The sequence below is a fragment of the Aotus nancymaae genome, unplaced genomic scaffold (genome assembly GCF_030222135.1).
Source record: "Aotus nancymaae isolate 86718 unplaced genomic scaffold, 86718_ANA_hifiasm-v0.15.2.pri h1tg000014l, whole genome shotgun sequence".
NCBI classification, from domain to species: Eukaryota; Metazoa; Chordata; class Mammalia; order Primates; family Aotidae; genus Aotus; species Aotus nancymaae.
In genome coordinates, this window is record NW_026988425.1 from 14,805,246 (window position 1) to 14,816,302 (window position 11,057).

At 39.2% G+C, this 11,057-nt stretch overlaps 1 pseudogene; it reads right to left on the bottom strand.

Annotated features, from left to right (window-relative positions):
• Positions 1 to 5,772: 5,772 nt before the first annotated feature.
• Positions 5,773 to 6,184, bottom strand: LOC105732969 (large ribosomal subunit protein eL31-like; annotated as a pseudogene).
• Between the last annotated feature and the right edge of the window lie 4,873 nt (positions 6,185 to 11,057).

Below are 11,057 nucleotides of genomic sequence, written 5' to 3' on the forward strand. Positions count from 1 at the left end.
GAGCTCGGATTGTGCCCCTGCACTCTGGACAACAGAGTGAGGCACTGTCTGTACAAATAAATACATAAAATGTTGGTCTATGTAATTATAGTGACTGTTCATTGCATTGCCATTAAACATGCCCTAATTTGCTGCTCAGATTGTCCCAGCTTTGGTCATGGGGAGCTCTTTCTGGCTGACTTCTGCCTCCCTTTGGCACGTGCCCATTCTGTTGTTTTTGAGCACGTCCTTACTTCTTGGTACTATAAGATGCTCCAAAAATATATGCTAAATCATATGTTTTTTCCTCCCCAGCCCTAGAATCAGCAATTTCTCCAAGGAGCTCTGATTCCTATTATTGAAGACTGGTGTTTAAACAAAAATCTAGGTTGGGCGTGGTGGCTCATGCCTGTAATCCCAGCACTTTGGGAGGCCCAGGTGAGTGGATCACTTGAGGTCAGGAGTTCAAGACCAGCCTGGACAACATAGAAAACCCTGTCTCTACTAAAAATACAAAAATTAGCCAGGCGTGGTGGCACGTGCCTGTAATCCCAGCTACTAGTGGGGCCTGAGGCTGGAGAATTTGCTTGAACCTGGAGGCGGAGGTTGCAGTGAGCCGAGATGGCGCCACTGCACTCCATCCTGGGCAACAGAGCAAGACTGTGTCTCAAAAAAATTCTAGGTGCTAGTTTCTTTGATTTTTCTATAAATGATATTTCTTGTTCTTAGCTTTATGGATTTCTTCTCCTTATTATACTATATATGACAATTTTGCCCTTTTTTGAATATCTGGGTTTACCTCCAAATGGGTTTTTTAAACTTCTTTTTTTTCTTTCTTTCTTTCCTTTCTTCTTTTTTTCCTGAGTCAAGGTCTCACTGTGTTGCCCAGGCTAATCTCAAACTCCTGGGCTCAAGCAATCCTCCCATCTCAGCCTCCCAAAGTGTGAGGCACCTGGCTTTTATAACGATTTGAAAGATTGTCAGCATCTACCAAAATTACATATATGTGTACCATATGACTCAACAATTTCTTTTCTAGGAATTCACCCCACAAAAGTACATATATCTGTGCACCAAAGGACATGAAAAGGAATATCCACAGAAACTTTATATATAATTGCAAAAAACTGGAAATAATCCAAATGTCATTCAGCAGTAGAATGGATCAACAAATTGTGGTATATTCATGGAATTTGTAGTTTTTTTTAAATTTCTGAGTAGTATTCCATATAATACAATGACGTGAATGAGTCTCAAAAGCATCATACAAGGGCAATAAGTCAGACACAAAAGAGTGTCTGCTGTACGAATTTATTGATTTAAAACAAGCCAAACCAATCTGTGTTATTAGAAGACAAGATAGCGGTATTATTGGGAAAACGGTGTAGGGATTTGGCAAGGCGTGAGGGAAGCTCGTGATCCCCGTCTTCATCTGCTGGGTCATTATGTGAGTGTGCTTTATAATCTTTTATCACATTGTGCACTTATCATGCATTTCAAAAGTTTATTTTTTTTAATTGCCCCAGATTGGCTCTTTCTCCAGATATGGCTCTGGTGCATGAGAAACACACTCGTGTAAGTGCTGCCCTGATCAGCTCACACCCTCTGAGATCCTTTCTCCTTCCCTTTAGTGTTGGAACCACTGGATTCAAACAGTTAGGTTGCTTTTGCAGGTGGGAATCAGGCTCTAAGGAAATTCTCTTCACGAATTCCTCCCTCAGTCTCCAATATACCTACCATGTTTCTGACCTGAGTGTGAATCCGAGTCACCAAACGAGTTCTCAGCTATTGCCTTAGAATATCCGCCTCTCCCTATTATCGCATGCTCACTTTGTTATCTGCTGTTTGTTTATCCGGGCTTCTCAGCTGAAATTTCTGATTGAATGTTCCAGAAACTTGACTCCGTTGGTCAAACAGGGTCCCAGTATTTTATTATTATTAATTATTATTTTAATTGGCACATGATAATTGTACATATTTATGGGATACACTGTGACATTTTGATACATGTATACAATATGTAATAACTAAATGAAGGTGATTAGCATATCCATCGCCTCGAACATTTTTATTTATTTGGATTGGGATCATTCAAAATCCTCTCTTTTGGCTATTTGAAAATATGTAAGCTATTGTTAACTCCAGACACCCTACAGTGCTATTGAACAGGGGAATGTATTCTTCTAATGTAGCTGTAATTCTTCTGTATTCATTGACCAACCTCTCCCTATTCCCTCTCTCTCCTACACTTTCCCACCTCTAGTAGCCACTCTTCTACTCTACTTCTGTGAGATCAGCTTTTTCAGTTCCACATATGAGTGAGAACATGCAGTATTTATCTTTCTGTACCTGGCTTATTTCCCTTAACACGATGTCCGCCAGACTCATCTATGTAGCTGCAGATGACAGGATTTTATTGTTTTGTGACTGAATAGTGTTCCATTTTTCCAATATGCTCCATTTTCTTTAACTCGTCATCTCTTTTTGGATAGTTAGGTTGATTCCACATCTCGGCTATTGTGAATAGTACTGCAATAAACATGGGCGTGCAGATACCTCCTCAACATACTGGTTTCCTTTCCTTTGTGTGTGTACCCAGGAGTAAAATTGCTGGATCATACAGTAGTTCCTTTTTTTCTTTTGAAGAACATCCATACTGTTTTCCATAATGGCTGTACTAATTTACATTTCCACCAATAGTGTGTGAGAATTCCCTTTTCTCTGAATCCTCGCCAGCATTTGTTGTCTTTTGTCTCTTTTACAGTAGCCGTTCTAACTGGGCTGAGATGATATCTCATTGTAATTTTGATTTCCAGTTCCCTGATTACTAGTGATGTTGAGCATTACTTTAGATACTTGGCCATTTGTGTATCTTCTTTTGAGAAATTTCTGTTCAGATCATTTGCCCATTTTAAAATGAGATTGATTTATTGCTGTTGAGTTCCTTGTATATTCTGAACATTAATCATTTGACAGATGGCTCATTTGGAACTATTTTCTCCCATTCTGCAGGTTATCTCTTCAATCTGTTGATTGTTTCCATTGCTGTGCAGAAGCCATTTAGATTGATAAAATCTTATTTGTTTATTTTTGCTTTTCTTGCCTGTGTTTTAAAGTCTTACACAAAAAATCATTGCCCAAACCAATATCCTGGAGCATTTCCCCAGTATTTTCGTCTAGTAATTTGTTTCATAGTTTCAGATCTTAGATGTAAATCTTCAATTCATTTTGATCTGATTTTTGTATATGGTGAGAGATGGGGGCTTAGTTTCATTCTTCTGCATATGGTTATCCAGTTTCCCCAGCACCATTTATTGAAGAAAGTGTCCTTTTCCCATCAGATGTTACTGGTATCTTTGTCAAAAATAGGTTGGCTATAAATGCATGGATTTATATCCAGTTTCTCTATTATATTCCACTGTGTATATGTCTGTTTTATGCCAGTACTATACAAATGTTGTTACTATGACTCTGTATTATATTTTGAAGTCAGATAGTGTGATGCCAGCTTTGTTCTTTTTGCTCAGGATTGCTTTGGTTATTTTGGGGCTTTTCTGGTTCCATAAATTTGAGGATTTAAAAAAATTTTTTGTGAAGAATGTCATTGGTATGTTGATTGGGATTGCATTGAATATGTAAATTGCTTTGAGTAGAATTATCACAGTGACAATATTAGTTCTTCCAATCCATGAGCATGGAATATGTTTCCTTTTTTTTTTTTTTTTTTTTGCATTCTCTTCTATTTCTTTTGTGAGTGTCTTACAGTTTTTCTTATACAGATTTTTCACTCTTTTGGTTAAATTGATTCCTATGTATTTTATATGATTTGTAGCTATTGTAAATGGGATTGCATTCTTGATTTAGTTTTCAGCTAGTTCATTATTGGTGTATAGAAACATTACTAATTTTTTGAAATGTTAGATGTTGATTTCATACCCTAAACACCTAAAGCCTCCACCAAAACACTCTTAGACCTGAAAAACTTTACTAAATTTGTTTGTCAGGACTAAGAGTTTTTTGGTAGAGACTTTAGGTTTTTCTGAATATAAGATTATGTCATGTACAAACAAGGACAATTTCTTCCTTTCCAATTTAGATGTCCTTTATTTCTTTCTCTTGTCTAACAGCTCTGGGTAGGACTTCCAGTACTATGTGGAATAAGAGTGGTGAAAATGAGCATCCACTTGTCTTGTTCCCATTGTTTAGAGAAAAAGCTTTCAGCTTTTCCCCATTCAGTATAATGTTAGCTGTAGATTAGTCACATATGGCCTTTATTGTGTTGAAGTGTGTAACTAATTCATTGAGAGTTTTATCATGAAGTAATGTTGAATTTTTTTTTTTTTTTTTTTTTTTTTTTTTTTTTTGAGATGGAGTCTTGCTTTGTTGCCCAGACTGGAGTGCAGTGGTGTGATCTCAGCTCACTGCAACCTCTGCCTCCTGGGTTCAAGCAATTCTCCTGCCTCAGCCTCCCAAGTAGCTGGGACTACAGGCGCACACCACCATGCCTGCCTAATTTTTTGTATTTTTAGTAGAGATGGGATTTCACCGTGTTAGCCAGGATGGTCTCAATCTCCTGACCTTGTGATCCACCCACCTCGGCCTCCTAAAGTCTTGGGATTACAGGCGTGAGCCACCCCACCCAGTTGGGATGTTGAATTTTGTCAAGTGATTTTTCTCTATCTGTTGAGATGATCATATGGTTTTTGTTCTTCATTCTATTGATATGATGTATCATGTTTATGGGTTTGTGTATGTTGAATCATCCTTGCATCCCTGGGATTAATCTCACTTTTGATGCTGGTGTATAATCTTGTTGATTTTCTGTTGGATTCGGTGTGCTAATATTTTGTTGAGGATTTTTGCACTTACGTTCATCAGTGTTATTGACCTGTAGTTTCCTTTTTTGTTGTGTCTTCATCTAATTTTGGTACCAGGGTGATGATGGTCTCACACAATGAGTCTGGAATAATTCCCCTCCTTCAGTGTTTTTGAAAAATTTAAGAAAAATTCATGTTATTTTTTCTTTAAAAATTTGGTAGAATGCGACAGTGAAACCATCCAGTCCTAGGTGTGTCTTTTTTGGGAGACTTTTTCTTACTGATTCAGTCTTGTTACTCATTATTGACTTGTTGAGGCTTTCTGTTTGTTTCTTCCCAGTTAAATCTTCTTTTATTTATTTATTTATTTATTTTTGAGATGGAGTCTCACTCTGTCACCCAGGTTGGAATGCAGTGGCACCATCTTGACTCACAGCAACCTCCACCTCCCAGGTTCAAGTGATTCTCCTGCCTCAGCCTCCCAAGTAGCTGGGACTATAGGCATATGCCACCACACCCAACTAATTTTTGTATTTTTAGTAGAGATGGGGTTTCGCCACGTTGGCCAGCTGGTCTCGAACTCCTGACCTCAACTAGTCTGCCTACCTCAGCCTCTCAAAGTGCTGGGATTACAGGAATTAGCCACCGTGCCCGGCTCCCAGTTGAATCTTGGTAGGTTGCATGTATCCAGGAATTTATCTATTTCCTCTAGATTTTCCAATTTGTTAGTGTATAGTTGCTCGTAATCGTCTCTAATAATCCTTCTTATTCTTTGGTATCAGTTGTAATGTCTCCTTTTTATTTGTGATTTTATTTATTTGGGTCTTCTCTCTTTTTCATTTAGCTATCGTAGTTAATGGTTTGTTGATTTTGTTTATCTTTTCAAAAAACAAACTTTATTTCATTGCTCTTTTGTACTTTTTTAGTCTTTATTTTATTTTTTAAATTTTATAAGTTTATTTGATGTATTTGACGATCAGCGATTAGTTCTCATCCACGTTGACTGCACATTTTTGAAAGTGGTAACAGGTACATAGGTAACCAAAGTATAGAGCTTATTTGATGAATCTTCATCCTAATTACGTTTTCTGGACAACTGCACACGGATTCGGTATGGGACATTCCTTATTCCTTTGGTCCAGACAGCTTTGTTGAGCCTGGTTTCAATGCGCACATCTGGAGTTCCCATCTCCTTCATAGCAAATTTCTGAATCTCTTTGAGTGCCCGAGGGGCACGCTTCTTGAAGCCCACTCCATGGATGCGCTTGTGAATGTTGATGGTGTATTCTCCGGTCACCACCTCGTTGATGGCAGAACGGCCCTTTTTCTTCTCACCACCCTTCTTTGCGGGAGCCATTCTGTCGGGTCCGAGTTGGAAAACAAGAGCGTGAGGAATTGTGGGAGAAGGTAGTCTTTATTTTATTTATCTCTACTCTCAGATCTTTATTATTTCTTTTCTTCTACTAATTTGGGTTCAGTTGTTCTCGTTTTTCTAGATCCTTGAGGTGCATCAATAAGTTGTTTATTTTAAATCTTTATACTTCAATGTAGACATTTATTGCTATAAACCTTCCTTTAGTACTACTTCTGCCATATTCCATAGATTTTGGTATGTTGTATTTCTGCTTTCATTTGTCTCAAACATTTTTTAATTTCTTTTTTTTATTATTATTTTTATGGAGACAGAGTCTTGCTCTGTCACCCGGGCCGGAGTGCAGTGGTGCCATCTCGGCTCACTGCAACCTCCACCTCCTGGGTTCAAGCGATTCTCCTGCCTCAGCCTCCCAAGTAGCTGGGATTACAGGCAAGTGCCACCACGCCTGGCTAATTTTTGTATTTTTGGTAAGGACAAGGTTTCACCATGCTGGCCAGGCTGGTCTCAAACTCCTGATCTCAGGTGATCTACCCACCTCAGCCTCCCAAAATGCTGGGATTACAGTTGTAAGCCACCGTACCTGGCCTAAATTTCTGTCTTAATTGATTCATTGACCAATTGGTTTTTCTGGAGCATGTTATTTAAATTCTATGTATCTATACCGTTTGCAAAATTCCTCTTGTTCTTAATCTCTAGTTTTATCTCATTGTGGTCAGAAAAGATACTTGATATGATTTCAATATTTTAAAATTTGTTGAGACTTGTTTTGTATTCTAACATGTAGTCTATCCTGGAGAATGTTCTATGTGCTGATATTGCAAATTAAATCTGACATTTCATTTTGTATGTGTGTGACAGAGTCTCACTCTGTTGCCCACGCTGGAGTGCAGTGTGCAATTTCAGCCCACTGCAACCTCTGCCTCCTGGGTTCAAGCAATTCTCTTGCCTCAGCCTCCTGAGTAAAGGCACGCAGTACCATGGGACTAAAGGCATGCAGCACCATGCCCAGGTAATTTTTGTATTTTTAGTAGAGACAGGGTTTTGCCATGTTGGCCAGGCTGGTCTTGAATAAATCTGATGTTTCTTTGTTGGTTTTCTATCTAGATGATCTGTTCATCTAGATAAGATGTGGGATGCTGAAGTCTGCAACAATTATTATATTGGAATGTATTACTCTCCTGAGGTCTAATAATATTGGGTTTATATATCTGGGTGTTCCAGTGTTGGATGCTATATATATTTGTAATTGTTATATCTTCTTGCTCTATTGATCTTTCTTCATTATATAATGATCATCTGTATTAGTCCATTCTCACATTGCTATAAAGAACTACCTGAGACTGGGTAATTTATAAAGAAAAGAGGTTTAATTGACTTACAGTTCTGCAGGCTAAAGAGGAAGCATGGCTTGGGGGGCCGTGAGAAACTTACAATCATGGAAGAAGGCAAAGAGGAAGGAGTTACAGCTTGTGTGGCTAGAGAAGGAGGAAAAGAGCTAAGGAGGAGGTGCTACAAACTTTTAACCAACCAGATTTCTTGAGCAGTCTATCATGAAACAGCATTAGTGGGATGGTGCTAAACCATTAGAAACCACTCCCATGATCCTATTACCTCCCACCAGGCCTCACCTCCAGCATTGGGAATTACAATTCAACATGAGATTTGAGTGGGGACATGACATCAAACCAATACCACTTCTTTCTTTATAACAGTTTTTTACTTAAAGCCTATTTTATCTGATGTAAGCATAGCTGGTTCTCATCCCTTTTGTTTTCATTTCTGTAGATTATCTTTTTCCATGTCTTCACTTTCAGTCTCTATATATCCTTTTATGTGAAATGAGTTTCTCATAAGCAGGATATAGTTGGGTCTTTTTTTTTTTTTTTTAAATGCATTCAGCCAGTCTATACCTTTTAATTGGGGAATTTAATCCATTTACACTCAGGGTTATTATTGATAGGTGAAGATGTACTCTTGTCATTTTGTGATTTGTGCTCTGCTTGTTCAAATATCTGCTCTACAGTGAGTTTTCTACTTTTATGTTTTTGTCATGGTAGTTATCATCCTTTGACTCCCAGATATAGGCCTCCCTTAAGTATTTCTTCTAAAGCCTATCTAGTGGTGATGAATTCCCTCAGTTTTTGCTTGTCTGGGAAAGACTTCATTTCTTCATTTCTAAAGGATAGATTTGCTGGGTATAATATTCTTGCATGGCAGGTTTTTTTTCCTTTCAGTATTTTGAATATATCATCCCAGTCTCTTCTAGCCTATAAAGTTTCTGCTGACAAATCTGTTGTTAGTCTAATAGAGTCCCTTATATGTGACTTACCACATTTCCCTTGCTGTTTTTAGTAGTCTTTCTTTTCTTTGACTTTTAGCGGTTTCACTGTAATATACCTTAAAGAGAACGTTTTGGAAGTTGAATCTATTTAGAGACTATTGAATTTCCTGGATCTGGATGTCCATATCCCTCCCATGACTTGAGAAGTTTTCAGCTATTGTTTCATTAAACAGGACTTCTATGCCTGTTTCCATCTCTTCTTTGGTAATTCCTGTGCTGCAAATATTAATTTGCTTAATGGTATCCCTTAAGCCCCATAGGCTTGCTTCATTCTTTTTTATTCTTTTTTCTTTTCTTTTTCTTTATTTCCTTTTTTCTGACTGGGCTACTTCAAAAGACTATCTTTAAGTTCTAAAATTTTTTTGCTTGATCTAGTCTGTTGAAACTTTGGATTGTATTTTTCATTTTATCCATTGAATTCATCAGCTTCAAAATTTGTTTGATTCTTTTTAATGATATCTCTATCCTTATTGAATTTCTCGTTCAGTTTAGGAATTGTTTTTCTGATTTTGTCGAATTGTCCATCTGTATTCTCTTGTATCTTACTGAGTTTCCTTAAGATCATTATTTGCAAGTTCTTATTATGCATTTCATAGATTTTCTTTTCTTTGGGGTCTGTAACAGGAGAATTATTATGTTCTTTTGGAAGTGTTGTGTTTTGTTTGTCTGTGTGTTTTTTTTGTTTTGTTTTGTTTTTGCTTCTTTGTGTTTCTTGTGTCCTTATGTTGATATCTGTGCATCTGGTGGAATAGTCACCTCTTCTAGTTTGCAAGAGTAGCTTCCATAGGGAAAGACTTTTTCCTGTATATATGTCCTATAGTGTTGGCTGTGAGTGAGAAAGACATGAGAGAGACACAGAGACTCAAACCGGCATAAACAAAAACAAAAAGAGAATTTATCAGCTCATGTTACTACCACATCTGGGTTACTTCCGGCTTTTTATAGACCTGGGTCTAGTGTTTGAACTGTGTTATCACAACCCCCATTCCTCCCTTTGGCTTTTGCTCTGGTTAGTGCAGTAGCATCATCTCCATGTGATTTCCACTGCTGTAATCAAGGTCAGTGGTGTGTGGTCTCATTGGCCTAGACTGCAGGTATTTGTGGTGGCAGTGGTGTATTTTTGCTGGAGATGAGGGCTGCTGGGCAAGCTAGTTCTCAGGATCTAGGGGGACATACACCAGGTGTGGCAGCTCTGCTGGTCATGGGGGTGATGTTGCCAGCAATGGCTGGTGCTGGTAAGGCAGTACCTATTCGCTGGGTAGTTCTGCTCTGCCAGTCAAAGGGACAGGGTTGCTGGTGGTGGCAGGTACCAAGTATGCTGATCTCTGCCCTAGGGGGTACATCTGGCAGGTCTGCTAGTTGAGGGTGTGGAATCACCAGGAAGCTCGTCCTCAGGTCCTGAGGAGCACACGTATTGGCTCCCCGCATCTCAGGGGTGGCCTCCCAGCTGTGCTAGACCTTCTGTTCCTTGTGGTGTTGGGCACTGCATGGGCTCAGGTGGCAGACATGGCTATACCACTGTGTCTAGCTGTGCTTATAGCACCACAACCACATGTGTGTGAGGATGGTGGGATAACAGTGGGACCACAGGAATGTGGAGATGGAGGGCTATTGGGCCCCAAGACGTGAAGCAGTCTAGCATAGGTCTGTTCCTAAAATGGCACCTGGGGTCTCAGGGAGTGGGAGGGACCTAGCCTGAGTTCCTTCTTAAAGCAGCATAGCCTGATGGACTCCAGGTAGCTCCTTCTGCTGGGCTCAGGGACTGTGAGGACTGTGGGGCTCTCCTGTAGCTAGGATTTCAGCCATTCATGTTGGTAATGAGAACTGCTGGGTATCTCTCATTTACCTTTGTGCAACAGGGAGTTCCTCCTGACTCTGAGTCAATCCTGGCTGAGTGCTTTGCTTCCCTCTCTGTGCTTCTATCATCCCAAGTTTCTGTGTTTCAGACAGTTTTTCAAAAAATCACTTCCTTGATGAATTCCATGATTCTCCCTTAGACACTGTACTTAAAGTGCAGTTATTTATTTGTTGTTTTGGTCCTTTTTTTTTTTTGAGATGGAGTCTCCCTCTGTCTCTCAAGCTGGAGTGCAGTGACACAATCTCGGCTCACTGCAACCTCTGCCTTCCAGGTACCAGAGATTCTCCTGCCTCAGCTTTCCAAGTAGCTGAGATTACAGGTACATGCCACCATGCCTGGCTAATTTGTTTTGGTCTTTCTTTGTAGAGGCGACAAGCACTGGGCATCTCTAGTCAGCCATCTTTGATGATGTCTCTGCTCCATATTTTAAAATAACGATTTCTCAATGGAATCTTCATAAAGCCCATACGTAAATAAGAAAACAAACAAAATGGATTGGCTGAGATTATCTGAACCAGAACCTAGAATTGTAAACAATTTTATATAGATGTTTGTAATGAGTATCTCTTGTTCTTATTTGCCCAGTGTGCCATCTCTACTTATTCTGGAAACAGAACCCTTCATTACTATGGGAAGCCTACTCCATGTGACTAGAGCTCCCTATTCCTCCACTTGGGTGATCCAGTC